The 25,517-nt window shown below is 57.6% G+C and overlaps 3 non-coding genes across 3 annotated transcripts; 1 reads left to right on the top strand and 2 right to left on the bottom strand.

The window, feature by feature from the left end:
- Positions 1-1,789: 1,789 nt before the first annotated feature.
- TRNAA-CGC lies at positions 1,790-1,862 on the bottom strand. Its single transcript has one exon. It is a non-coding gene; the product is annotated as a tRNA-Ala (tRNA).
- A 112-nt stretch (positions 1,863-1,974) lies between these two features.
- On the top strand, positions 1,975-2,048 carry TRNAI-AAU. Its single transcript has one exon. It is a non-coding gene; the product is annotated as a tRNA-Ile (tRNA).
- An 11,694-nt stretch (positions 2,049-13,742) lies between these two features.
- Positions 13,743-13,814, bottom strand: TRNAD-GUC. The gene has a single exon. It is a non-coding gene; the product is annotated as a tRNA-Asp (tRNA).
- Between the last annotated feature and the right edge of the window lie 11,703 nt (positions 13,815-25,517).

Here is a 25,517-nt window from a genome sequence, read left to right as displayed (position 1 = left end):
GGCTGCGGGGCTACCTGCTCAGCACCGACGAACCCAGCCGGCTGCTCACCTCCTCACACACTCCAGGAGCCCCTCGCCGCCATCGCAGCCCGGGCTTGGCTCCAGGGGACCCCGTTTCCGTCCCTCCCCAGCTCCTCACACACACTGGGTAGGGCCGCCCAGAGGATTCAGGGGGCCTGGGGCAAAGCAATTTTGGGGGCCCCTTCCATAAAAAAAAGTTGCAATACTATAGTAACATGTATTTGGAAATGTAAAAAATAACTAGTGAAAATTAATTTGTAATAATTTGAAAATACACCAAATACATTATTTTAAAACATTAAATGCTTTACTGGTCTGTCTACATTTGCAATTACATAATGGGCTGTTGCTGGGTGATGGTTGGTGCCAATGGGCTGTCACTGCCTGGAGGTGGTGCTGCTGTTGCCCAGGGCTGGGTGGGGAGCTGGGCTCTGGGGGGTGCCTGGCTCACAGGGGCTGGGCTCAGGACTGTGGGGAGATGGGGTCGGAGGTTGTCTGGCTCAGAGGGCTCGCCTCGGAGCTGGGGTCAGGGCTGTGGGGGAATGGGTACAGGGGTGTCCGGATCAGAGGGGCTGGGCTCGGAGCTGGGGTCAGGGCTGTGGGGAGAATGGGGTCCGGGGGGTGTCTGGATCAGAGGGGCTGGGCTCGGAGCTGGGGGTCAGGGCTGTGGGAGGAATGGGTACAGGGGGGTGTCCGGATCAGAGGGGCTGGGCTCGGAGCTGGGGTCAGGGCTGGGGGGAATGGGTACAGGGGGATGTCCGGATCAGATGGGCTGGGCTCAGAGCTGGGGGTCAGGGCTGTGAGGGGGATGGGGCCGGGGGTGTGCCCAAGTCCGAGGGGCTGGGCTTAGAGCTGGGGGTCAGGGCTGGGTGGGGAGGATGGGTTTGGGGGGGTGCCCACCTCAGAGTGGCTGGGCTTGGAGCTGGGGGACAGGGCTGGGTGGGGAGGATGGGTTTGGGGGGGTGCCCATCTCAGTGGGGCTGGGCTTGGAGCTGGGGGTCAGGGCTGGGCCTGGGGGGTAATGGGGTCGGGGGGTGCCTGACAACCACCTCCCTGAGACCCCCAATCCAACCCCTTCCTGGCCCCTGACCGCCCTCCCCACAGAACCTGTGCCCTCCCTGCCCCTGAGTGTCCCCGGACTCCTGCCCTTAGCTAACCCCTGGCCCCGGCTGCTTACCCCCCGCTCACTGCGCGCCTCGAGAAGCGGCCCTGCACAGCGCTGCAGCCGCATGGCTCCCGGAGGGGGCTGAGCTCTTCCCCGCTCAGAGCCGCGTGGTCAGGGGAGGAGCCGCTCGGCCCGGAGCTCCCAGCCCCGCCCCCTGACCACGCGGCTCTGAGCGGGGCGGAGCTTAGCCCCGCCCCCCCCAGCCAAGCTGCTGCTGCTGCGCTGTGTAGGACCCGGGCGCGAACAAGCGGAGGAGGAGCGGCCCGTCCTCTGCAGCCAGGCGGGGCCGCGCTACCGGTAAGGGGCCATCCCTCTCCCCCAAGCGGAGCCGGTAGCGCGGCCCTGCCCCGGCTGCAGGGGACGGGCCGCTCCTCGGCTCACAGCGGCAGGATGAGCTGGGGCCCCAGCTCTAGGCACCAGCTTGTTTTGCTGGTGCCTAGAGCCGCCCCTGCCGGGCAGGGAGGGGGGAAGCTCCAGCCGTGGCGACAGTGGTGGCGGCGGCGGGTGCGCTCCAAGCAGGGGAGAAAACATTGGCGGGGCAGAGCCCCTGCTTGGGAATATTCCTGGGGCTAAAGCCCCAGATAAGTCGGCGCCTATGGCCCCTGGAGAATGCGGGCATTGATCCCGCTGCCTCTCGCATGCGAAGCGAGCGCTCTACCACTTGAGCTAATTCCCCTACTTTGGCAAGTGCTGTCTTGATCCATTCATTTGATAACGGAGGCCACATCGTTCCCCGCGCCAGCCGGTGACTCCTTCCAAAAGGGTCAGGCAAGAAAGGGCACCCCGTAGGCCGGCTAGCTCAGCTGGTTAGAGCGTGGTGCTAATAACGCCAAGGTCATGGGTTCAAGCCCCATGCTGGCCACTCGGGGTGCAGGAGGGAGAGGGTGGGTTCTGGTCTTTTGGCTGACTGCTAGGGGTGGCAGAGGCCAAAACTAGGTGGGCCGGGAGCGGGCAAGAGCCCTGCTGGGCGCAGGCGCCGGGCAGGAGGAGGCTCCGGACACCTCCTTGGGCTCTCCTCCCTGGGCTCCTCGCTCCGCCTGCTGCCTGAAAGGAACTTGGGCCCGGGGAGGAGACGGGTGAGCCCGGCCGGCTTCCTTCCAGGCTCATAGGAGGCCAGGCTTGAGCTGCCCGCCCGCGAAGCCAAAATCGCAGGCCTGCCGGCTCACCCCCATTTCCACAGAGGGTTGACCTGATGGCCCGAATTCTTGCCGGCCGCCAGCTCCACCCAAATGGACCCAACGCCGGATCATGCTCCCCAGCCCAAGCCACAGAGGAAGGCTTAATCCTCGGCACCCCAACCTAGGGGAGAGGCTTCACACTCCGCCGGCGCAGGGTGACCTTTGGGACTTCCCTGGACACCATCCTCCCACCGCCCACAGCCAGACCCCCCAAGCCCACACTCGAGCCCACACCTCCGACAGGAAGGAGCAGGAGGACCACTCCGCCCAGGGGCACCACCACTCAAAGTCAGCTTCACTTGCTTCCTCTTCTACCCCTTTCCTCCCAAGATATGCGCGCCTCACGGGAGCCAGCCCTGGGAAGACGCAGGCACGGCACTCTGACTGGCGCAAGCCAAACGCCCACACCGAGAGTTTAGCACGGGCTCTTGAGGCACTGGCGGAACCCCATGCAGACGCACTGACGGAGCTAAGCTTTACGGCCAAGGGCCCTACCTGTGCAGAAAGCCAACTTGCTTGTGAAAAAGACGCCTCTTTCGGCTCCCCTTCCAAACTTCCAAATGCCTCCAAATGGGAAAACACACACACTGAAACACCCAAACGGTCCTAACGCTGGGGCCAGGTGAAAAAGAAAAGCAAGGAAAAGATTACTAAATGGCCACCCTGCCAGAGTCGTACAGCTCCGCAAGTGAAACCCGTGGGAGGGACATTACACAGAAAAGGGGAATGGAAAGCTGCCCAAATTGAGATGCTGTGGAAAGCTACAGCCCCATCGCTACTCCTACTCTGCACACTTCTTGCAACAGCTGATGAACGGCCAGGTGCTTTTCGCATCCAAGCCCACACCAGGGCAAGACCTTGAGAAGCTTCCCGTGGCTTGCCTGGTTCAGCTGGTCAGAGTGTGGCACTCGTGGAGGCAAGATGGTGCAGAGGAGCCCCTGGGTGGCTGTGGGCCTGGGGAGGATGGCTTTTGATTTTTCGGCCTGACCGCTACGGGCAGCCAGGCCAAAAGTCAGATGGCCAGCTCTCCCGTCCACCACGCTCATCAGGAGCCCTTAGTCGACAGGCTCGGAGTATGCGGGCAGCGTCCCCCACTACCTCTCGCATGCAAAGCGAGCGCTCTGCCGCTTGAGCTAATTCCCCGCAGCTGGCCTGACTGTCAGGCACCGGGCAAAAAAAGGCAAGGGCTCTGTGGCCTTAAGCAGAACACAGCCTGAAATGGGGGGGAGGGGGGCGCTACCCAGAGCTGGGGAAGGGGGTCCGAGTCCCAGCCACGCTCCTCGGCACAAACACCAACGCTCCATCTCTGGAGTGTGTCTGGGCTGAGAGTTAGCCCCTGAAACAAGCACCAAGCTTCAGAAGACAACGCAGGGATAGATCACTTGACGATTGCCTGCTCTGGCCATTGCCTCTGAAGCGCCTGGCATCGGTTACTGTCAGAAGACGGGATAGTGGCCTAGCTGGACCATCGGTCTCACCCAGGAGGGCCGTTCTTATCTTCACCACTTTCCTCTAACCCAAGCAAAGCCAGAAGCAGGCCCAGCTCAGCAACTCTAGCAGACTCCCTGGCCTCTGGCCCAGCATACAGCAAAACGACCCTGCCTCCGCCAGGATAGACAGCCACCGACTCCCTCTTCCAGACCAACGCAGCCCTTCCCCGCTTTGGCTGTCTCCAAGCTGTCTGCGTGCTCTGCTCTGCTCCACGGCTGCCATGCTGCCTGAGATCAGGAGGCTGCGAGGTCTCACGGTCTCAGCTGAGCTGGTATCGCGTGCCACCCCGCCCATCTCCTCATTCCCTTCATGGACCCCTGGGATGTGAGTAATTCTGTATTTGAGTGGCTCTCCCTCCCGGCCAATGAGCTTGGCGTAGACTAGCAGGGAGGGAGGAGGAAAGGGATTGTGCTCCAGTGAGAGCTCAGAAAGAAAGGTGCAGGTCCCCCACTAGAGCCCAGCACAGCAGAGCAAAGCAGAGCAGAGCAGGCTGGAGAATGTGTGTATGGGTCTGACTACTTCTCCCATGCTCTTCCATTTGAGCTAACTTCCCCCAGCTGTCGCCAGCCTCCCAGTCAGCGCAAGGGGGAGAAGGGCCGGGGAGGAAAAGCTTTGTGCTCCGCAAGGGCTGGCTTTTTGGGAGGCCAAGCGGGGAGAGGGACGGAGGCCACTGTAGGAGCTGAGCTGGCTGACTGTCCATGGCTTCTAAAAGAAGGGCAAAAGAAGGTCCCGCGGCTGCCTTGCCGCTGGAGGACGCGGGCATTGATCCCCGCTGCCTCTTGGAGTGCGGGGGAGTCCGACTCTGCACCCCTCTTCCTGGGACTCACAGTGATTTTCAGCCATCCAGTAAAACAGAAGGTTTATTGGACACAGGAACACAGGCTACAGCAGAGCTTGTGGGCAGAGCCAGGACCTCTCAATCTGGCCTTTCTGGGGGGTTCAGGGTGCTTGGATCCCAGCCTAGGATTCTCTGAACTCCCCTCCCCCAGCCCCAAATCGAAACTGACTCTCCCTCTCCAGTCGGCTCTCTCCTTTGTCTAGCTCCCCTGGCAGAGATTTTGACCACCCCTCCCCCCTGCCTAGCTCATGTTACAGGCTGAATACCTGTCCCTCACCTAATGTCCTCCCCGGCTCCCCCAACCCCCACAGACAGCCCCTACTCCAGCACATCTCTCCCCCTTTCGAGACTGAACTGAGCAGGGTCACTCTGCCCAGTGACCCGGGGAAGTTCAGGACCCCCTCTCCAGGACAGCGCGTCTGCTATCAGGTTGGCACTTCCCTTCACGTGGACCACGTCCATGTCATAGTCCTGCAGGATCAGGCTCCACCTCAGGAGCTTGGCGTTGGCTCCTTTCAGCTGGTGCAGCCAGGTCAGGGGAGAGTGGTCGGTGTACACGGTGAAGTGGTGCCCAAAGAGATATGGCTCCAGTTTCTTAAGGGCCCCACACCATGGCCAGGCATTCCTTCTCGATGGCCGCGTAGTTCTGCTCCCGGGGTAGCAACTTCTTGATCAGGTACACGATGGGGTGTCTCTCCCCTTTTTCATCCTCCTACATCAACACCACCCCCAGCCCCGTGTCTGAGGCGTCAGTGAACACCATAAAGGGCTTGTCAAAGTCTGAATTTGCCAGAACTGGGCCACTGAGCAGAGCCTCCTTCAGCGCCTGGAGAGCCTGCTGGCACTCCTCGGTCCAGACCACCTTGTCTGGCTTCCCCTTCTTGCACAGCTCAGTGATGGGGGCGGCTATGGCGCTAAAGTGGGGCACGAAACTTCGATAGTACCCCGCCATCCCAATAAAGGCCTGGACCTGCTTCTTGGTTTGGGGAGCAGGCTAGTCTCTGATCACCTCCACCTTGGCTGGTTCCGGCTTTAGGCAGCCGCTCCCCACCCGATGGCCCAGGTAAGATACTTCAGCCATCCCCACCTTGCACTTCTCAGCCTTTGCGGTTAGCCCAGCCTCTCGGAGTTGGTTCAGCACTTGTTTAACCTGGGACACGTGGTCCTCCCAGGTCTGGCTGAAGATGCAGATGTCGTCAATATATGCCACGGCAAAACTCTCCATCCCCCTCAGTTGCTGATCCAACAGACTCTGGAAGGTGGCCGGCGCTCCCTTGAGGCCGAAGGGCAGGGTCAGAAACTCATAGAGCCCCAGAGAGGTGATAAAGGCCAATTTCAGCCTGGCATCTGCATCCAGCGGCACTTGCCAGTAGCCCTTTGTAAGATCCATGGTGGTGAGATACCGAGCGCCTCCCAGCTTGTCTAGGAGCTCGTCAGGCCTGGGCATGGGGTTGGCATCAGATACAGTGATGGCATTGAGCTTTCGATAGTCCACACAGAACCGGATCGACCTATCCCTTTTGGGGACCAGGACCAGCGGCGAGGCCCAAGGGCTGGAAGATGGCTGGATCACCCCCAAAGCCAGCATGTCCCTGACCTCTCTTTCTAGGTCCTGGGCAGTTTTTCCTGTGACCCGAAAAGGGGAGCATCGTATGGGGGGGGTGACCTTTCTCCACCCGGTGGACAGTCACATTAGTGCGCCCGGGCTGGTTGGAAAACAGCTGTCGGTACAGATGCAGCACCCCTCTGATCTCAGCCTGCTGGGCCAGGGTCAGCTGATCAGAGAGGGGAATCGCCTCCAGGGGGCAGCCAGCCTTTGTCCCCGGGAATAGATCCACTAAAGGGTCATCTCCCGGCTCCTCCCAATGTCCACACACGGCCAACACCACATTCCTCCTGTCATAGTATGGCTTCATCATGGTACACCTGGCGGTGATGAGCCCGGTTCGACAGCTCCACCACATAGTTTACCTCATTTAGTTGCTTGATAACCTTGAAGGGCCCTTCCCAGGCAGCCTGGAGTTTGTTTTTCCTCACGGGGATGAGAACCATCACTTGACCCCCAGTGGCGAAGGCGCGGGCCTGCGCCCTGCGGTCGTACCAGACCTTCTGCTTCCTCTGGGCTCGGGCCAGATTCTCCCTGGCCAGGCCCATGAGCTCGGCAAGTCTTTCCCGGAAAGTCAGGACATACTCCACCACTGACTTGCCATCGGGCAGCCTTCCCCTCCCATTCGTCTCTCATCAGGTCCAGGGGCCCCCTTACCCGCCTCCCATATAACAGTTCAAAAGGCGAGAACCCGGTAGATTCCTGGGGTACCTCCCTGTATGCGAACAGCAGGTGAGGTAAGAACTTGTCCCAGTCCTGTGGGTGCTGGTTCCTAAATGTTTTTAGCATCATCTTTAGCGTCCCGTTGAACCTTTCCACCAGCCCGTTGGTCTGGGGGTGATACGCTGAGGCCCAGTTGTGCCGGACCCCACATTTCTCCCACAGGGACTGGAGCAGGGTCGACATGAAGTTGGACCCCTGGTCCGTTAAGACTTCCTTGGGGAACCCCACCCAGCTGAAAATGGTCAGCAGCGCATCTGCCACGGTGTCTGCTTCGATAGAGGACAAGGCCACCGCCTCAGGGTAGCGAGTGGCGAAATCTACCACCACCAGGATGTATTTCTTCCCTGACCGGGTCGCCTTGCTGAGAGGTCCCACTATGTCCATGGCCACCTTCTGGAAAGGTTCTTCTGTGATGGGCAAAGGCCTCAAAGCTGCTTTCCCCTTGTCCTGGGCCTTCCCCACCCGCTGGCAGGGGTCACAGGATTGGCAATACTGTCGAACATGGGTAAAGACCCCAGGCCAGTAAAAGTTCTGTAGCAGCCTCTGCCTGGTGCGCCGGATTCCCTGATGCCCTGCAAGGGGAATGTCATGGGCCAGGTATAGGAGCTTGTGGCGAAACTTCTGGGGAACCACCAGCTGCCTCCTGATCCCCCATGACTCTACTTCCCCGGGGGGAGCCCATTCTCGGTACAGGAATCCCTTCTCCCACAGGAACCTCTCCTTGCACCCTCTCCTCATGGTCTGTACCGCACTGAGGTTAGCCCGGTCCCTGAGCTTCCGCAAGGAGGGATCCTTCTGCAACTCGGCCTGGAACTCGGCAGCTGGGACAGGGATGGGGACCTGCTCTCTCTCACCAGCTAGGTCTGAGGTAGCAGCCTCTCTGGGTCGTGTCCCTGGGCGTTCCCTCCCCACCAGGTTAGGGTCCGGCACCTCGGGCAGAGTACCTTCCCCGTTGTCAGGGCGCAGTGCCCTGCGCCGACTCTGACTACGGGTCACGACCAGGGCACCCCGGGCATTGCTTGGCCAGTCCTCGAGGTCCCCCCCATTAACACTTCCATGGGCAAATGTGGGTGTACCCCCACGTCCTTGGGGCCCTCCTTGGCCCCCCCACTTCAGGTGCACCCTCACCATGGGCACCTTCAATGGGGTCCCGCTCACATCCCTCACGGTCAGGTAGGTGTCGGGCACCATCCGATCTGGGGTCACCACCTCGGGCCGGGCCAGCGTCACCTCTGCGCCCGTGTCCCAGTACCCAGTGACCTTCCTCCCATCCACCTCCAGGGGAACATGGCACTCTTTCCGGAGGGGCAGCCCCATGCCCACCCTGTAAACCAAAAACCCGGAGTCTGGAGCATCCAGCCCCCCAGAGGAGCAGACCTGGGGCCCTCCTCCCTCCTTCGCAGGTGGTACGCGGCCAGCCCCCCTTTCCTGGGAATGTTGCCTCTCCTCTGATTGGGTCTCTACCCAGTCAACCCTCTGCGGGTTGGGCCTGCTCGATCTGTCCCTGAGCTTGGGGCACTGGGCCCGTATGTGGCCTTGTTGGCCACAGAGAAAGCAGCCCATGTCTCGTGGGTCCCCTCGAGTGGGTCGGATGGACCTGACGCTGGATGTTCCCCTTTGGTGGGGGTTCTCCATAGGCCCCCGCTGGGAGGTCCCATGGTGACTTTCTCTCTGTGTTGAGGCAGGCCTGCTCCTTCGAAACTCCTCTCTGCCATCCCCTGTCCGACTGTCCATGTATTGGTCAGCCAGCTGGCCTGCGTGCTGCGGGTTCTCCGGCTTCTGGTCCATCAACCACAGCCGCAGGTCAGAGGGGCACTGCGCATACAGGTGCTCCAGTACAAATAAGTCAAGCAGGTCCTCTCTAGTTTGGGCCCCAGCTGTCCACTTGCGGGAGTATCCCTGCGCCCGGTTGACCAGTTGTAGGTATGTGACCTCCCGGGTCTTATGTTGACTCCGGAACCTCTTCCGGTACATCTCCGGGGTCAGCCCAAACTCGCGGAGCAGGGCCTCTTTGAACAGGTTGTAGTCCCCTGCCTCCGCCCCTTTCATTCGGCTGTACACCTCCATGGCGGTGGAGTCCAGTAAGGGGGTGAGAAACTGGATCCTGTCTGCAGGGTCCACCTGGTGCAGCTCGCAGGCATTCTCAAAGGCCGTCAGGAAGGTGTCTATGTCCTCCCGCTCCTTACGCCGGGCCAGGAAGATCTTATCAAAGCTCTTTGTAGGCTTGGGTCCCCCCTCACTCACCGTAGCCGGGGCCTTACTGTTGTTCAGCTGGGCCAGTTCCAGCTCATGTTTACGTTGCTTCTCCTTCTCCCTCTCCTCGTGTTCGCGTTGCTTCTCCTCCTCCCTCTCTTTGTGTTTACGCTGGTTCTCCTTCTCCTCCAGCTCACGCTGGCTTTGTCTCTCCTCATGTTCCCTCTGTTCCTTACGCTCCTCCAGCTCTCTCAGTTTTATCTCTCTCTCCAAGTCCAGCCGCATGCGCTCCACGGAGGCCGCGTCGCGGGACGATCCCCTGCGGGGGGGTGAGCTTCGCCGGGCCGACCCCCTGCTGGCCAGGGGGGTCACGGTGCCCTCAGTAGCTGGGCTCCTCCTCCTCCTCCCCCTAGGCCTAGGGGTGGGAGGTCTCAGGAAGCCCTCAGTGGCCGGCTGACCACTCCCAGCGGGGACACACACTGGTGCCTGCGCTGCATCTGCCTGGCTGCTTCCCTCAGAGACAGGGATTGGTTCATTCACACGATCTGCGTCCTCCAGCCGGGCAATCAGCTGGGCCTTGGTGAGCTTCCCACAGTGCAGCCCTCTCCGCTGGCACAGCCCCACCAGGTCGCACTTGCGCTGCTGGGCATACATCTTCCTGCTGGCCGCTCGCAGGCCGGGGTGCTCGCCGCTCCCCACGGGTTCCAGGGGGACCCCTAGTGTGCCAGTCCTTGAGGTCACCCCCTCTCTGCCAGGGTCGAGCTGCAGACTCCTCCGCCCCTGGGATCGCTTGCTGTGATCCCCCGGGGGACCCTGTTACTGCAAAGTCCTTCTCTCTGGTCACACTCTCCCGGGGGTTAATCGCCCCTTCGTTTTACTGCTCCCCAGTCACTTACTGCAGGAAGCGCCGTCCACGGGGTGCAGTAGATCCCACCGCTACCACCAGTTGTCACGGAGTGTGGGGGAGTCCGGCCCTGCACCCCTCTTCCTGGGACCCACAGTGACTCTCAGCCAGCCAGTAAAACAGAAGATTTATTGGACAACAGGAACACCGGATACAGCAGAGCTCGTGTTCAGAGCCAGGACCCCTCACTCTGGCCTCTCTGGGGGTTCAGGGTGTCTGGATTCCAGCACAGGTTCCCCTGCAAACCCACCACCCTGGTCCCAAAACCGAAGACTGACCCCACCCTCTCCACTCAGCTACTTTTCTTTTGTCCAGCTCCTAGGCCGAGGTGTCACCTCCCCTCCCCCAGGCCTAGCTCATGTTACAGTCTGCAGACCTGCGTCTCACCTAAAATCCTCCCTGCTCTCCCATCCTCCCTGCTCTCCCATCCCCCACATAGAGAGTCCCTACTCCACCACAGTGGGTTTCCGGTACAGGGTTGTGTTTATGTGACCATCTCTTATCAGCACAGTACTGTCAAGGAACTGAACCACTTGAGTGAATTGATGTAGGCCGAGGTAGATGGAGGGATGGAAATTGTTAAAATTATGGTGGAATTCCTCAAGGGCTTCTTTTCCATGAGTCCAGATGATGAAGATGTCTTCAGTGTAGTGCAAGTACAGTAGGGGCATTAGGAGATGAGAGCTAAGGAAGCGTTATTTTAAGTCAGCCATAAAAACGTTGGCATACTGTGGGGCCATGTGGGTACCCATAGCAGTGCCGCTGACTTGAAGATATATATTGTCCTCAAATGTGAAATAGTTGTGGGTGAGGACAAAGTCGCGAAGTTCAGCCACCAGGTTTGGCATGTAACTAGTTCACAAAACTGCAGGGGGGTGTTGGGAAATCACTGCTCATGCCCCTGGCCAGCCTATTTCCCTTTGCCGCTCTGAAACGTGCCCCCACGTGCAGGCCCTGAAACTGGGCCCGGGGGCGGAAGGCCAGGGAGAGGCTTTGGCTAGGGCGAGCATGTCCTTGCGAGGTAATTGTCTCTCTGGAGGTGAAAGTCATCAGTTCGGGGTGCGAAGGGAAGTGGCGGTAGAAGGAGAATGCAAGGCATGTGGTGGGCAGGCCAGGGATTTCTTTGTTCCCCCCTTGAAAAGGGAATCACCCTCCCCATCATGGAATTGAACCCTGGTCTCCCACGTGACAGGCGGGGATACGCACCACTATACTAACGAGGAAAGGGACATGGGGAAGGGCCTCAGCTCCCACAGACCAGCTACGGTTAGCGTACACCTACACCGTCGCATGGGCCCCAGCAGGCAACAGCACCCCTGGCCCTCTTCTGCTTCCCAAAGGCTTTGGCTGCAGCAACAGCCCTGGGAAAAGCCCTGGTCCTCCTCACCTGCCCTTGCCCAGCAGGACGCCTTTTCGGGCCTACTCAGCTCCTCACACAACACCCGCCTGGGACCTTGCCCTCACCTACCAGCTCAGCAGCACCTTTTTTCCTCTCAAAACCTCCTCTTGCCACCCTCCCTCTTCCACACTTCAGACTCACCTCATCACAAACTCACCCACGGCCCCTTTGGCTTCTCAAGCGCCTCTGGAGGGACGCAGCTTCCCTGGCACGCAGATCCTTCCCTTCAATGCGCACTGGACGGACATTCCCAACACAGCCCTTTCCAGGAGGGAATGCGCTGCTTTTGGACCCTGGCGCCCAGCAGGAAGTCCTGGGACTCTTTTTCTGACCGATGGACCCCACTGACTTGCCTTTACCAAGCAGAAACTGAGGACCGGCTGATGGCTCTCTTTGCAAACGGACGCCATCAGACTGAGCCACGAGGCGTGCTGCAGGATAGCCCCTCCCCACCAAAAAGCAATGCCGTGACCCGGATTTGAACCGAGGTTGCTGCGGCCACGGCGCAGAGTACTAACCACTATACGATCACGGCCAGGCGCTGGGGGCGCAGGCCAGCAGCCCAGCGGAAAATGCTCAGCTCTGCGCTCTCGGGGCGGCCACCTACCTCGCCGGCGGCCACAGGTCTTTCTCAAGTCTCCCCATTACAGTCACAGGTCAAATGCTGAGCAAAGGAAAAAAGACAGGAAGCCAATCCCATGCCTGTCCCTTTTTCTGTCTTCCTCCACCCCTGGACCAAGTCCCTCCCCGTTTGTCTGGGCCATTATCCTCATGCCCCTGGCCAGCCTATTTCCCTTTGCCGCTCTGAAACGTGCCCCCACGTGTAGGCCCCGGGGGAGGCTTTGGCTAGGGCGAGCGTGTCCTTGCGAGGTAATTGTCTCTCTGGAGGTGAAAGTCATCAGTGCGGGGTGCGAAGGGAAGTGGCCGTCGAAGGAGAATGCAAGGCATGTGGCGGGCAGGCCAGGGATTTCTTTGTCCCCCCTTCAAAACGGGGTCACCCTCCCCGTCGGGGAATCGAACCCCGGTCTCCCGCGGGGATACTCACCACTATACTAACGAGGAAAGGGGCACGGTGAGTGGCCCCAGCTCCCACAGACCAGCTATGGTCAGCGTACACCTACACCGTCGCATGGGCCCCAGCAGGCAACAACACCCCTGGCCCTCTTCTGCTTCCCAAAGGCTTTGGCCGCAGCAACAGCCATGGCCCTCCTCACCTGCCCTTGCCCAGCAGGACGCCTTTTCGGCCCTACACAGCTCCTCACACAACACCCGCCTGGGACCTTGCCCTCCCCTACCAGCTCAGCAGCACCTTTTTTCCTCTCAAAACCTCCTCTTGCCACCCTCCCCCTTCCACACTTCACACTCACCTCATCACAAACTCACCCACGGCCCCTTTGGCTTCTCAAGCGCCTCTGGAGGGACGCAGCTTCCCTGGCACGCAGATCCTTCCCTTCAACGCGCACTGGACGGGCATTCGAAACACAGCCCTTTCCAGGAGGGAATGCGCTGCTTTTGGACCCTGGCGCCCAGCAAGAAGTCCTGGGACGCTTTTTCTGACCGATGGACCCCACTGACTTGCCTTTACCAAGCAGAAACTGAGGACCGGCTGATGGCTCTCTTTGCAAACGGACGCCATCAGACTGAGCCACGAGGCATGCTGCAGGATAGCCCCTCCCCACCAAAAAGCAATGCCGTGACCCGGATTTGAACCGAGGTTGCTGCAGCCACGGCGCAGAGTACTAACCACTATACGATCACGGCCAGGCGCTGGGGGCGCAGGCCAGCAGCCCAGCGGAAAATGCTCAGCTCTGCGCTCTCGGGGCGGCCACCTACCTCGCCGGCGGCCACAGGTCTTTCTCAAGTCTCCCCATTACAGTCACAGGTCAAATGCTGAGCAAAGGAAAAAAGACAGGAAGCCAATCCCATGCCTGTCCCTTTTTCTGTCTTCCTCCACCCCTGGACCAAGTCCCTCCCCGTTTGTCTGGGCCATTATCCTCATGGCCCTGGCCAGCCTATTTCCCTTTGCCGCTCTGAAACGTGCCCCCACGTGTAGGCCCCGGGGGAGGCTTTGGCTAGGGCGAGCGTGTCCTTGCGAGGTAATTGTCTCTCTGGAGGTGAAAGTCATCAGTGCGGGGTGCGAAGGGAAGTGGCCGTCGAAGGAGAAGGCAAGGCATGTGGCGGGCAGGCCAGGGATTTCTTTGTCCCCCCTTCAAAAGGGGTCACCCTCCCCGTCGGGGAATCGAACCCCGGTCTCCCGCGTGACAGGCAGGGATACTCACCACTATACTAACGAGGAAAGGGGCACGGTGAGTGGCCCCAGCTCCCACAGACAAGCTATGGTCAGCGTACACCTACACCGTCGCATGGGCCCCAGCAGGCAACAACACCCCTGGCCCTCTTCTGCTTCCCAAAGGCTTTGGCCGCAGCAACAGCCCTGGCCCTCCTCACCTGCCCTTGCCCAGCAGGACGCCTTTTCGGGCCTACACAGCTCCTCACACAACACCCGCCTGGGACCTTGCCCTCCCCTACCAGCTCAGCAGCACCTTTTTTCCTCTCAAAACCTCCTCTTGCCACCCTCCCCCTTCCACACTTCACACTCACCTCATCACAAACTCACCCACGGCCCCTTTGGCTTCTCAAGCGCCTCTGGAGGGACGCAGCTTCCCTGGCACGCAGATCCTTCCCTTCAACGCGCACTGGACGGGCATTCGAAACACAGCCCTTTCCAGGAGGGAATGCGCTGCTTTTGGACCCTGGCGCCCAGCAAGAAGTCCTGGGACTCTTTTTCTGACCGATGGACCCCACTGACTTGCCTTTACCAAGCAGAAACTGAGGACCGGCTGATGGCTCTCTTTGCAAACGGACGCCATCAGACTGAGCCACGAGGCGTGCTGCAGGATAGCCCCTCCCCACCAAAAAGCAATGCCGTGACCCGGATTTGAAGCGAGGTTGCGGCGGCCACGGCGCAGAGTACTAACCACTATACGATCACGGCCAGGCGCTGGGGGCGCAGGGCAGCACCCCAGCGGAAAATGCTCAGCTCTGCGCTCTCGGGGCGGCCACCTACCTCGCCGGCGGCCACAGGTCTTTCTCAAGTCTCCCCATTACAGTCACAGGTCAAAAGCTGAGCAAAGGAAAAAAGACAGGAAGCCAATCCCATGCCTGTCCCTTTTTCTGTCTTCCTCCACCCCTGGACCAAGTCCCTCCCCGTTTGTCTGGCCATTGTCCTCATGGCCCTGGCCAGCCTATTTCCCTTTGCCGCTCTGAAATGTGCCCCCACGTGCAGGCCCCGGAGGAGGCTTTAGCTAGGGCGAGTGTGTCCTTGCGAGGTAACTGTCTCTCTGGAGGTGAAAGTCATCAGTGCGGGGTGCGAAGGGAAGTGGCCGTCGAAGGAGAATGCAAGGCATGTGGCGGGCAGGCCAGGGATTTCTTTGTCCCCCCTTCAAAAGGGGTCACCCTCCCCGTCGGGGAATTGAACCCTGGTCTCCCGCATGACAGGCGGAGAGACTCACCACTATACTAACCAGGAAAGGGGCACACTGAGTGGCCTTAGCTCCCACAGACCAGCTATGGTCAGCATACAGCTACACCGTCGCATGGGCCCCAGCAGGCAGCAACACCCCTGGCCCTCTTCTGCTTCCCAAAGGCTTTGGCCGCAGCAACAGCCCTGGGAAAAGCCCTGGCCCTCCTCACCTGCCCTTGCCCAGCAGGACGCCTTTTCGGGCCTACACAGCTCCTCACACAACACCCGCCTGGGACCTTGCCTGCTTAGGTAAAGATTGTAACTCTATGAAGTTAAGCTTTAGTCACTAGAAAGCTTGTTTTGTTTGTTTTACTTGTAATGATATCTGTGCCTTCTGTTCTTACTGATTATCATGTAATCCTGCCTGCCCGGCCCGGGTCCAGCGGGCCGGGACTGCGGCTCCTGCCTGCTCGGCCCGGGTCCAGCCGCGGGCGGGGCGCGGCTCCTGCCTGCCCAGCCTCGGGTCCAGCCGGGGTGGGTGCGGCTCCTGCCTGTCCGGCCCCGGGTCCGGTCCAGCCGGAGGTGGGAGCGGGCGCGGCTCCTGCCTGCCCGGGCCGGGTCCAGCTGGGGGCGGCTTCTGCCTGCCCGGGCTGGGTCCAGCTGGGGCGGCTCCTGCCTGCCCGGCCCCGGGTCCGTGTCCAGCCGGGCGGCGCGGCTCCTGCCTGCCCGGCCCCTGGGCTGGCCCGGGTCCAGGCAGGACGGTAAGGGAACAGGGAGGTGTGTTGGATAGAGGGCAGGGGAGTTGGGGGGGGGATGGATTAGTGTCGGAGCGGTCAGCGGGCAGGGAACAGGGGGATTGAACGGGGCAAGGGTCGGGGGGGAGGCAGTCAGAAAGGAGCAGGGGTTGGATGGGGCAGTGGGGGGGCAGTTAGGGGTAGGGATTCCAGGGACAGTCAGGGGACAGAGAGAAGGGGTGGTTGGATGGGGTAGGGGTCCCAGGGTGCCATCAGGAATCAGAGAAGGAGTTGGATGGGGTGGCAAGGGGCAGTCGGGACAGGGAAGGGGGTGGATAGGGCATGGGTCCTGGGGTGGTGGCTGTCAAGGAACATGGCGGGGATTGGATGGGGCAGGAGTCCCGGTGGGGGGCATGACCCCTCATGGGGTGAGGAGGAGGAGGAGGAGGGAACCAGTTGTTAGCATTTTGGCAGCTCATCACTGGTGAAAACTATCAAGAAATGCAAATCCTCGAAGGAGCCTGTGCCAGAAACCGGGTGGTGCAGAAACCACAGCCCCATCCCCACCCCCACCTCTGATCCACCCTTGGCTGGCACTGGATCATGCCCCCTGTGCCCCCAATCGGCCCCGTGAGCCCTGGGGGGCAGGGAATAGCCATGGTGGTGGGCCCCCCATCCAATTGAAGTATTCAGTGTCACAGTGACCCAAGGTGTGTGCACAGAATGGGGATGGGGTGTGTGGGTGTCAAGAGTGGGGCTGGGGGGGGCGCGGATCAACACTTTGTCATGGGCAGATCATGTTGGTCCCAGGGTAATTTTGGGGCTCTGATTCCCACTCAGCCGGGGCTCCTCTGGGCTGAGGAGACCGGGGGGGGGGGGGTGCAGGGGCTGGGTGTGTGTGTCAGGCTGGGGGAGCTGCCTGGGCAGAGGGGCTGGAACCAGGGGCGGCTCCAGGCACCAGCACACCCAGCGCGTGGTTGGGGGTGACAAGCTGCAGGGGGGGGGCTCTGCTGGTCACCGCGAGGGCAGCAGGCACCCCAGCCCCTCCCCCACGCTACCCCCCTCACCCCCCTCCCCTCCCAGAGCTGGGGAAGAACCCAGGAGTCCTGGCTCCCAGCCCTGCCCCTCCCCCGTATTTCCATATGGCTCCATCCAACAGCCCCGCCCCGAGTGGGGAGAGACGAGGCCAAGGGACACGCGAGTTCTTGTCATGAGCAGGAGAGGGGCGGGGCCGGGGCTTTCTGGGGGGCGGGGCGGGGATGACGGGTTGCGTTAGGGGGGGAGGTGTGAGGTTGACCCAGGGACCCGCCCTCACCTGGGCTGGAGAGGACGGAGGCGCCCCGGGGCAGGCTGGGAGTTGTAGTTCCTGGCTCGTCTCAGAGCGGAAGTGACGCGACGGTTGCTCAGGCAACGCGCCCCCTCCTGGTGCACTCTGGGAAGCGTAGTTCTCTCTCTCTCTCTCTCTCTCTCACAGGCGGCCTCTATTGGAGGAGGGGCCGTAGCTCGTCACTTCGCCGCGCCCCTCCCCGCTCCCTGATTGGCGGAGAGAGCGCGGGACAGAGACTCGGCGCGTGGGGGGAGGCCCCGGTTCCCTCGCCCCGAGGCTTCGCTGCCTCCCCCCCCCGGGCGCGCGCTGCGGCCGTTGGGATTCGAATCCCGCGTGGGATCCGGGCTGGGGGGGGCGCAGGGCAGAGGCAGCGCGGAGTGAAAGGGCTTCACCCCCCCTCAGCTGGGCCTGGGGGGCAGCAGCGAGGGGGGGGGGCTGAGCTGCCTGGGAGCAGCCCCACAAGTGGCAGCCTGAGGCCACGGGGCTCCTCAGCCCCCCCAACCTGTCCCTGCAGTGTCCCCCCCCCCACCTGTGACCCGCCAGCCCCGCCCCCGGCGTCCCCTCCCCCACCCTGTCCGCTCTGCCCGGCCTGTCCCTTCACTCCCCACTTCCCTGGGGGGAGGGAGAGCTCAGTGGTTTGAGCATTGGCTGCTAAACCCCAGGTTCTGAGTTCAATCCTTGAGAAGGCCCCTTAAGGATCTGGGGCAAAAATTGGTCCTGCTAGTGAAGGCAGGGGGCTGGACTCAATGACCTTTCAAGGTCCCTTCCAGCTCTAGGAGATTGGTATATCTCCAATTATCACCTTTATTGCCCCGACCTCCTCCTCCCCCTCCTCACCACTCCGACCTCCTCCTCCCCCTCAGCATCCCACCCCTAATTGCCTCCAGCCCATTTCCCCATAGCTGGGCCCCACTTTCCCATTCCCCCACCGGCCGAGTCCATCCCCAGGGTGTGAGGTTCCTCAGCTCCAATCTCTGCTGCCCCCCAACCTGCCGGGTTCCCCTTTTCAGCCACTGTAGGGTCCTCCAACCCACCCCCACCCATCCACTCTGGGCTCTCTAAATCCCACCTTCCCACAATGCACCTCGGTAACCCCGCCCTCCTCTATCCCTAATCCCCCTAGTCCGCAGTCAAGAACCAGGGCTGGGAGTGGGGCCGTTGCTTGCTGGGGAAAGGGGGTCGAGGCCGAGCTGGGAGCCAGGGGCCCAGGCTGAGGGTGGGGTTGGGGAAGAACTGGGGCAGAGTGGGGCTGAGTGGTGCTCCCTCCATAGGGGCTGGCTCAGGCCCTGAGGTGCCCCCATGCATGTTCCTCTGTGTCCCCCTAGGAGTCATGCCCCACATTTTGGGAACTCCTGAACCCTACTCGCTAAGCAGGGGCTAGTGATGCCAAAGCCCAGGGAAAGGGAGAACAAGCGCGGGGCCCCTAGCACTGGAGCCATGTGAGGGGCTGCAGGAGCGGGGCAATGGCTGGTGGCCCAGGGAGTTAAGGGCAAAGGGGGCACAGCAGGGGCAGGAGTTACGGGTGAAGGAGGTGCAAGGGCTGGGAGTGCAGGAGCTAGCGGTAAAGGGGGAGTGGGGATCGTCCAGGGGCAATGGGAAGTGCCAGTACAAGCTTTGCCCAGGGCACCATTTTCCCTAATGCTGGTCTGAGCAAACAATTGGAAATGACCCTTCAGTGAGACCAGAACCATAGTGTAGAAAAGCCCCTTTGTTAAGTGGTGGTGGCTGAGGGCTTAGGGAGATGGGTTAAACAATAACAGGCATTTTTCTGTGGAGGTTTGATTCTTGCCTGTTAGGCAAGGCTGGTGTGTGGTGTCTCCATGGCTGTACTTTCAGTGTCTGATCTGCCACAGGGAGCCAAGTCTAGACATATTCAGAGGTTCTATGCCAGGGTTTCTCAAACTTCCTTTCACTGCAACCTCCTTCTGCCAAAAAAACTCACTACATGGCCCTGGAAAGAGGGATCAAGCACCAAGCCCCTCCCCACTGAGCAGAGGCAGGGGAGACAAAGCCTGAGCTCTGCCCCAGTTAGGGGAGGGCAAATCCAGAGCTTGAGGGATTCAGACCTGGGTGGTGGGGCTCAGACTTTTGGCTTCAGCCTCAGGCACCAACAAGTCTAATGCCAGCCCTGGCAATCCCATTAAATCAGAGTCACATCCCACTTTGGGGTCCTGACTCACAGTTTGAGAACCACTGCTCTATGTTGATGGGAGAGAGTTTTCTGTGGGTGCAGTTAATCCACTTCCCAAGAGGTGGCAGTTATGTCAGTGGGAGAAGCTATATCGGTGGGTGTGCAAGCTGTGGTGTTTAGCACATTTAAGAAGTTTAATCAAACCCCATTTTTAAAACCACCTGTGGTCTGGGAATGGCAAAGGACCTCGATGAAGCAGCGTTTGTCCTTCAAAGTCCTGAAAATCACAATTCTCTATTCAGCTCATTGTGCTGGTATAGCTCAGTGGTAGAGTGGTTGATTGCAGCTCCAGTGATCCTCAGTTTAAACCCCAGTGTTCTCTTATAACCTTCTTTCCTTTTTTTTAAAAAAAGGAAAACATTTTCATTTCCATTCTCCATTCTGTTCAGGGGCTCCTCTATACGGGGGTGCTTGATATGAATGTAAACACTCAAGATTTCGCGGTCCAAATGCATAAAAACCTAGCAAAGCTGTCCATCAACTGAAATCAGTTCCAATCCTCTAAGTGTCTAGTTTATTTTTTCATCAATTAAACAAAGGTATCATATGAATGCACATTTGCAGATCCCTCTTCTCCAGGAGCTATGTTGTGCAGAAGAACAAGAACCACATACAGCTGTAGTTCAGGAGTCTGATGACAAATGTTCTGAGGGCTGGAAAAAATGCCTTCTAGTGAGCTATTGAACAAGCTCAACCTGTTTAGCTTATCAAAAGAAGATTGAAAGGTGACTTCATTGAAGTGTTGAAGGGCCTTAATGGAGAGAAAAGGTTGTGTATTAAAGGGCTCTTTAATCTAGCAGAGAAAGGAATAACAAGACCCAGTGGCTGGAAGGTGAAAAGAGACAAATTCATATTACAAATAAGACACAAATATTCAACAGCGAGGATGATTCACCACAGGAACAAGCTACCAAGGAAAGTGGTGGATTCACCATCTCCTGATGTCACTTAATGAAGACTAGATGCCTTTCTGGAATGTGTTTGCTCCAAAAGTAGCTATTGTGTCATACAGGAGGCCTGTGATATGCAGGGGGTCAGATTAGATGCTCTAATTGTCTTTTCTGGCCATAAAGTTGACTAATTTCTGAAAAGCTGAATGTAGCATTGGGAGCAGCGTCTGATGTTTTCCTGTCTAGCCAGCTTGCTTCCTAGAACGAACGCTCCTTGAGTGGGGTGATCCACAGGGAGTAGCTCAAACCTCCAAAGTGCCTGGCCAGGGGCAGGACTTTAGCACAGCAAGGGAGGGGTGTGGCAGTGACATCACAAAGGCCTTTTGCAGGACCTCAGACTATTGGTCAAAGGTGGTGGGGAGGTGGTGACCTCACAGAGAGATGCTGACATCAGCCAGGCAGGACGGGGTGAGGGGCCAGGGAAACCTCAGAGACCCCTGTGGCTTTGCTTCAGCAAGTCTCCTTCTCCAGGTCTCTCTCTGAGGACTGAGAGAGTATTCGGGTTCACGGACGTGAGCACCAGGAGGAACCTCTTTCGAGTTTTCTCCTTCCCTTTTGGTGATTTTACTAGAAAACAGCCATTCCTGTTTAGAAGGTAAGAGCCTCCTCGAGGTTTGAAACCTGTTCGGTCTGATTCATCAGGTGACAGTTGAATTCTAGGCATGGAAAACACGAGCTTAAGGAGGCAGAATTTTATTTCACACTTGGGATTATGTCCCATAGAATCACTGGGGACATTAGGGTTTGTCCTTTTTGTTTCACCTTTTCCTCCATCCCTCCCTCCCTCCTTTCTCTTCATCTCTTGCTTCTTTTGTCCTTTCACCTGTTCCCCTCCCAACAGCAGGAACGGTGTGTGTGTGTGTGTGTGTGTGTGTTTTGCTGGGGAGTGCTCTGCAGCTCCCACTGTGGGAGGTCCACCGAAAAATGTGGGGCTGAAATAGTGCTTGGGCAGTGATCCGCACCGGTGACCTGGGCCATCCTTTGGGCTCTCTGGTGAGAACCCTCAGCCTCCCATCCTCAGTCTCTACCCTGATTGGCTGAGCAGGGGGTTATTGACAGGGAGGAGATTCCGGTCCTTGTTGTTCTCTTTTAAGACCAAGGAAATAAGTCAGAACCAGTTCTATGTTTGATGAATTTTGCTGCTTCTCTGCATTAATGGTCTCTGAGCAGTTCATGATTCTCGCTAACCTTGAAGTTCTCCTCAAATACTTGCTGAATAATTACTGTGCACTGTTGTTGGTCTGGAGCTCATATGAGAGCACTTTATTCAGGTCATTCAATGTGTGAAATTCAAGATCTGATGGTTAGTTTGAAAATCAGGGCTCTTGGGTCCTGTTCCCAACTCTGCCACTGGCTGGCTGTGTGACCTGAGACTAGTCAATTCTCCTGTCTCAGCCTGAGCTTCTCCCTCTTTCAAGTAGGGATAATAATGATCCGCTCCTACCTACCTCACAGTGGGTGGAGGATGGGGATCCATTGGAGCGTGTCACTAGGAGTAGTGCATAATATGAGGTGTCCTATCATGGTTACTCCGATCACATTATGACATAATAGAATACCTGAAATAGTCTATTTGATTTGTATTTTTTTATTTTGCAATTGTTAAGAGCAGCAACTACTTAGCTCAGACTGAAGCATCTTATCTAATGTTTGTGATCTAAGTGTCTCCCCTCTGTGTGTGATGAGACAATTTAACACACTCTGACAAACAGGAGATGGTTTTGTTTGGCAACAAAATATTTTTGCAAAGAACTTTCATCTCACTTGTTTTGATTTTGAGAAACAAACTGGTTTAGTCTGAAGGGGATTTTCTGACATTGAGCAGGCGCAGTGTGTCCCATGACACCCGCCCGCTATACAGCGGCCCCTGCTGAGGGCGCCCTGGCTGCAGCTGCAGCTGGTTCTGCTGGCGCCCTGTGGTTGCCCTCGTTCGGCCAGGAACAAGCCTCAGGTGAGCTGAAAAGAATCCTGTCCAACTGAGTCTGGCAGCTGCCATCATGTAGCCAGAAGTCCCCACACCTGCTGGGGAAACAAACCAGCCACCAGAAAGTGGTCCATTGTCTCACACAGTGCCAGAGCCATGAAAAGTACCTGTGCCACTGGCAGATACTTTAAGGCTTCCGGCAGTGAGTTCTGGGGACAGTTGCTCACTTTCACTGAATGTAACTGTACGTGCAGCTCTGTGCAGTCACATTTGATAGAAGTTTGGTAATTAAATTATACAAGAAGGTCAGGTTCAGTGTCTACTACCACCACTATGTTTTGTCCCGAGAAACCTTTAAAGCCATTCTGAGGGGAAATGGGACCTTTGCCCACAGAAATGGTCTATAGGGGACGGCTCCAGGCAGCAGGCGGAGAGATGATCTCATCAAAATGATTTGACTCCTGGGTAATGTTAGCAAAATCACTAAAGGAATGTCCGGAGTTTCTATTGGCACTTAACTTGCCTGCCCCTGGCTGGCTCTGGTTGTACAAGATGGACGTGCAGTCAGGGTTCAGTTGTGTAAAAAGGAGTAATCACAGTGCAAGGGATGTTAGGCAACAGAGAACTTTGTGTGTGATGATGTCAGGTTTTAAGGACCTAAACTGACACTCATGGTTTGTAAAACTCTTGTTTTGTAGGTTTAAGATGAATTGGTTTGGTTCTGCTTTGTTGGGTTTTTATAATGCCTCTGAAAATCCATTTGAATCATTCAAAGTGGCAAAACTGCCGGACACCTTTTGCCAGACACAGGTAACTAGTGTTGTTTGGGTTTGGGATTTAGCATTTAACCCTTAAGGTACCTCACTACTCTATAAAGTCCAAGACCACAGTTATGGCTGTAGTAAGGGGCAGCCAGAACCAGAAGGATGAAGAAAGAAACATTGGTTGGACAGACGGACGGATGGACAAACCGAATAATTAAGCCTCTGTTTAAAAAAATCCACAAAAACGCTTAAAAACATTAAAAGGAAAAAAGGGGCAAAATGTTTCCCCGTTTACCAAAATACCTCAGCCTAGCTCTGCCCTTGGGGTTTGGGGGTGGGGGCACCGATAGCAGGGTTTGCCTAGGACACCAGGTGCTGCAGCTAGTCCAGGGCTGCCCCTGCCCAGAGGCCTTTATTCCTCCAGCCTGCGAGGACAGAGGGTGTCAGGAAGTTGCCCTTCAAACCCACACACAAAACCCCTTCTGAGGAAAGGCAAAATCCTGAAGAGAAAAAGTGACATCAAGAAGGACTCCAGAGACAGAGCTTTTTAAGACCTTGGGGAATAGTTGAGTATCTGACCAGGGACTTGAACCCTGGACCCTCAGATTAAAAGTCTGATGTGCTGCCAACTGAGCTAGCCAGGCTCACAGAAAGAGTAAGTCAGTTCATGCAGAGGAGAAGCTATGGAAGAAAAAGAGAGCAGGAAACAATAGAGGAAACCTGCTGGTCTCTCTCTCTCTCCCCCCAGCCCTGGCCCTGGCCTGCTCCTCCCGCCAGCGCCCTGAGGCATTTTGCCAGCACCATGCCCCAGTCAGCTCCACCCTCCCCAAATGCTGGAAGACCCAGCTCAGGAACCTGGCCGCTCTTACAGCCGCCTCTTCCGCCCTGACCAAGAGGGAGGGGGATTGAGTCTCCCTCCCTCAGGCCTGTGCCTCAGCATCCCTGGGGAAAGACCAACCCCGCCAAAGTGACTTTGGGCCAGTAGGTCAACCAAGAGGGCGCCCTCCTGTGCCTGGCTGCAGCCCAGCTGCAGAACTCCGAGTAAACCCAGGAGACAGCCCCCTTGGTTGACCTACTGGCCCAAAGTCACGTTGGCCATGTTGGTCTTTCCCCAGGAATGCTGAAGGGCGGGCCTGGGTGGGGGGGTGTGCGCAATGTCACACCCTCCTCCTGAACTTACTGCCAGAGGCTTGGACACTGTCCATGGTAGAGGCGGGACACCTAAAATCCCTGCTTGTCTCTGGTCACACCCCCTTTCAGAACCTTTAAACTGTATGATGTCCTACATGGGTGGTCTAGCAAGGTATAGGGTTCCTGGTCCCCGGCTGCCTGAAAACATGTTGGGGTGTGGTATTGCTAAGAGAGTGCAGACAGCAATATCTGTTAACGTGTAGGTGTCTTGGCATTTAGCCACCAATGGCATAAGGCAGTGTGCCTCAGTTTCCTCCCACACAGCAGCGTAGGCCTGTTATGCTTTTGCTGCTGTGCCAAGCTTCCAGCCTGTTTACAGGTATGAGATGAAAAGAAACAATTCTTGTGGGACTGTCTTGTCACCATCCCTAGCACGTATAAAAGTGTGTTTTTCCCCACAAAACAGGTATGTCCTACATCTTTAAAGCGTTTACCACTAGTATTAACTCCTTGGGCTTGATGACGTAGCAAAAGACCCCCAGATTAACAGCAAATCTACAGCGGACAGGTTTTGTTCACACAATTTAGCTTGTTTAGTGTCTATTACATTTCCCAATTCCTTTGTGTACCCTCGTAAGTGCTCTGATGCAGATTGTTCTGCCTCTTTGGAGAAGGTTTTAAATTCAGGCATGTGTTTGAGGTGTTGGCAAGGAAGGGTGCACTGCAACCATGCCTGCCCTTGGCCCAAATCACACATTCCTTCAAAGCTTGTAATGTCTTTTCCCTCACCCACGTATCTAACAAATCTCTCATTTCATTTACATAAGCCACATTACTGAATCCAGATCCTCTCTTAAGACTCCTGAATTTAACCCTGTAGGTTTCAGGTGTAATCTGAAACTGTTTTAAAACTAGTTCCTTACATTTACCATAGTTTGTAGCATCATCAATAGGCATCTCATTCAATATGTCCATAGCTCTTCCAGTCAATTTGGCTACCAATGTGACCATTTTTGACCACCAGGGATTTCACAGAGGTGCAGAGTCTCTCAAAGGTGATGAAATATTCAGCAATATCACTGGATTCATCATACTGTGGACATAGTCACTCCCATTTGTGGATTTTTGGGGAAGTGGAGCCAGCTGCTGGAGGGTTTTGTCTCTTCCACTCCATAACAGCCAGTCCATGCTTCTGGGCCTCAGTTTGGGCCTCTATTTCTCTGTCTCTTAACTCCAAGGCTCTTGTGTGAGCAGCTCCCTCCTGACTGCCTCTGCTTCCATAGCCCTTCTGTGCACAGGTGCCTCTGCTTCTTTGAGCTTCAATTGAAACTCCCGGTCCTTTGCCTTCTCTTCTGCTTCCAGTCTGGCCAGCTCTAGTTAAGTAGCTGCCTCTCTGGTAGTCATTTTCCTCCTTTCTTGTGCTGAGACACCCCCTCTGCAGTTCACTGAAACTGGGATGCACTCAGCTCAGGGGGCTTCTTAGTTAACAGAGACTTTCCCAGCGCCCAGTGTTCA

This window comes from Mauremys reevesii, linkage group 12, assembly GCF_016161935.1.
Source record: "Mauremys reevesii isolate NIE-2019 linkage group 12, ASM1616193v1, whole genome shotgun sequence".
NCBI classification, from domain to species: domain Eukaryota; kingdom Metazoa; phylum Chordata; order Testudines; family Geoemydidae; genus Mauremys; species Mauremys reevesii.
Note: the sequence above shows the minus strand (reverse complement) of the source record. Positions and strands in the feature narration are given on the sequence as shown.